A 3,860-nucleotide genomic window follows, 5' to 3' on the forward strand; every position below is an offset into this window, starting at 1 on the left:
ATTGGAGGACTGTGATAGAGCAAAAAAAAAAAAATAAAAAAAAAAAAAAAAAAAAAAAAAAAAAAAAAAAAAATAATAATAATAATTAAAAGAATTCAGCCATCGTATCTGCGTAAACTAACACCCTGCTACTTTCATTTCTTTAAAAAAATCAGACAATTCTAATGTAAAGTGCATCGTTTGCTACGAGAAGCTCCCCCACCCCCACTCCCCTATAAACGGTCTCTGATATGTACTTTTAAAAAACAGGCTAAAGGATGCAGCTGACCCTGGCAACTACCGGCCGATTGCAATCACAACGATCGCATCGAAGATACTTGAGTCTGTTCTTCTAGTGAGACTTCTCCCCTTTCTACACACCACTGACAACCAGTTCGGGTATAAAGCAAACCACTCAACCGACACCTGCATCTACATACTGAAAGAATTGCTGAATTACTACCTATCATCAGCCTCTCCTGTTTTCCTTTGTTTTGTAGATGTGAGAAAAGCATTTGACAGAGTAAACTACCTGAAGCTCTTCCTGAAGCTGCATAAAAGGGGCACACCCCTGTATCTAATTGGCATTTTGCATTGCTGGTTCTCCACACAGCAATTCTGTGTCAAATGGGGTAACGTATTATCTTACACCTTCGGCTCCCTAAACGGGCTTCGGCAAGGGGGCATTCTCTCTCCATACCCGTTTAATACGTACACAGATGCCTTGAATGTCAAACTGAACTCACTCCCAATCGGATGCACCGTCAATGAAACAACTATAAACAACCTCTGTTACGCCGACGATATGGTTCTGATTTCCCCATCAGTGCAAGGTCTCCAACGACTCATCGACACTTGCCGCCAATATGCAGAGGAATTTTATATAATCTACAACGAAACTAAGACCCAGTGCATGTCGCTGCTCCCGAGATCGCTTAAGCATATTGCAGAACCACAAAATTTCCTCGGAAACCATCGGCTCTAATTTGTGCACGAATTTCCGTATTTGGGTCACATTATCACCGACGACCTAAAAGATACGGCAGACATTGAACAGAGGCGTCGTAAACTATGTGCAGCTAGCAACATGATTGCATGGAGGTTTGCCTTCTGTCACCGAGACGTGAAACTGCTGCTCTTCCGCTCGTACTGCTACAGTATCTATGGGTGTTCCCTCTGGACGAACTATACCCGAGAGACCATGAGACGCATCACTGTTGTGCACAATGACAATCTGAGACGCCTCACAAACTCTCCCCGCTACCACTCCGCCACACAGATGTTCATAGAAAATCGCCTGGACAATTTAAAAATCATTGTTAGGCGAACAATGTCCAGTCTGGTAACCCGAGTGAGAAACAGCAGCAACTCGCTCATACAAAGCATCCTAAGGAGTGAAGCAAGAAGATCTAAATTGTGGGAAAGATGGGAAAATGAGGCCTTTGTCCCCTAAGGACTTAATCTCTGTATTGGCAAGATGTCATCTGCAGTTTTTGTCATTATTACATTTATTGCTGTTATTTTAATTTTTCTTTATTACTGTGATTACTATCAAGTTAAAGTTTTTTTTTTTTTTTTTTTTTTTTTTTTTTTTTTTTTTTTTTTTTTTATTTTTTTTTTTTTTTTTTTTTTACATTCTATTTTTGTATTTAGCCCACTGGACCTGACTACTGTAACCACCTAAGGTCTCTAGTTGAAATTTAAGTTATATAATTTGTGCACTAACTGTTATTACTCTCAATGCATATTCTTTTTTTTTCTCACCAATATTATTACTGCTATTACCAGTATTATGATTACTAGCTTTTATGCTACCTCAGCTATTTTGTGGATAAGTACCGATTACTCACTTTCTTTTTCTTTTTATCATGTCTCATGTATCTAGATTGTGTATGTTACTGTCTGTATTTTGTATATTCAATAAATAAAGATTTATTATTATTTTATTTTATATTATTATTATTATTATTATTATTATTATTATTATTATTATTATTATATATTATTATTATTATTATTATTATTATTATAATTATTATTATTTTATTATTATTATTATTATTATATTATTATTATTAATAATAATGACTATATACCATTCGTCATTTCAGCCGTTAATCAAGGTAGACTTGCTGTAGCACCTTTGTGCATCTTAACTGCTTTTTTTTGTTTAACAAAAGCAATGATAAGCTAGAATGAAAAAGAACTTATCAGTGACCGATTATCTCATCACATGGGTTTCTTGGTCATTCTAAGACGCTTTAGGAATCATCATAAAATACAAGTTAACCTCTAATCGAAGGCTGCCGTCACCAACCATTTTCTATATAGTAGTTTCGCTATTACTCATTATTACTGGCAGATAATTTTACCGTCTTCAGGTTGACATAAATAAATAATCTTTATGTTATGAAAATAATTTTACAAAGAATTTAACAGATCCAGAAGCACGTTAGGTTTCTTTAGTCTATCTTATACATGGACAGGTTTTCTATACAGGATATAAAAGAAAATGAATATTTTTAAGATAGACCTAGATATCCTCACGTACAACTTGAGCTCAAACGTTTTCTTTCTTTCAAGCAGAATATTGAAACCAGGTTAAGAAGAAAATATAAAAGGGGATAATGTGCTTAATTATTATTGGCAATGACTATTCATATATAACAAAATAGAACTCCAATTTGTGTATGACAAAAAGTCTACTAAATAGAATACAAACTGACTATAGATTGAAGGGTAGTAATACTTAGAAATACCTCCTTGTAAAGTCAAAGATATAAGTACGACATCAGCTTATAATTTGGACCCTGCATATGAGAGGCATCTGTCCTACAGACAAAACATTTAAATGGGGCAAGTTTTTGTTTCTTTACACTGTACACAAATGTCTCATTAAAGGGATAACCAGTATAATTTTAAATAGAACTGGTTCTACAGTGTACCTACTGTAATATCGACTTTAATATCGGCAGAGGAGCAGCAGCATGGCACAACCTACTCTAGTTAACGTCTGGTTGTAAAATGATAATAAAAATTCAAGGCTGTTCGGCGAAAAATTCAAGATCGAAAAGTTCGTAATTCTGGCTATAGCCAGATTTTAGATATCGTCGGATTATAGCTACAATTCAACATGTTGTCAACACGTATACTTGAAGTCTAAAGGAAACAGATAAGATATTTTTTAATCGTATCCTGATAAGTTATATAATTATTTGCTTCACTATTTGTTTTGCCGCACCACTAAGTATTCCTTTTAAGACGCGGCAGTCTTCGTTTACTTCAAAGTATTAAGACAAATATATCCCCCATTTTCTACTATTTTTTTTTCCTTTTTAGACATACATATTCCCAGTAATACCGAAGTTATTCAATGAAATGGTCATCACTAGATGCTACTTGTCAGAGTTTCTGTATCTTCATCTCTATAAGTGCTACAATAATTTGCTTGGCTTAATCATGTGACCCACTGACTGGTGACTAGAGATGTATCTCACATTACCAACAAGCATGTGCCCTGTCACATTTACATTAGTAAGTACCAGACACGAATATCCAGATTACTTTTATTATTTATTAATGAAACTCTTACATAGCTCATACATTACAACTGCAGTACTTGAGCACTGTAAATTACTTGTAATCTGTTCATCAGAGAATAATTTTGCCCTCTGAATGTCAAGTCTTTTAAATATAGACAAGTCGTGAGGACTTTAATTAGGATAAATGTCAGAGAAAAAGATTTAATTAATGAAAAAATTATTATCATTTGGACTTTGTTTCTAGGCTTATCAAAGATTATAGTGATAAGAGAAACACGTTGATTGTATGGAAGCTCTCATACTGTATGCAAATAGGAAAAAATAAAATAAAATAAATTT

The sequence above is a fragment of the Macrobrachium nipponense genome, chromosome 7 (assembly GCF_015104395.2).
Source record: "Macrobrachium nipponense isolate FS-2020 chromosome 7, ASM1510439v2, whole genome shotgun sequence".
Classification (NCBI taxonomy): Eukaryota; Metazoa; Arthropoda; class Malacostraca; order Decapoda; family Palaemonidae; genus Macrobrachium; species Macrobrachium nipponense.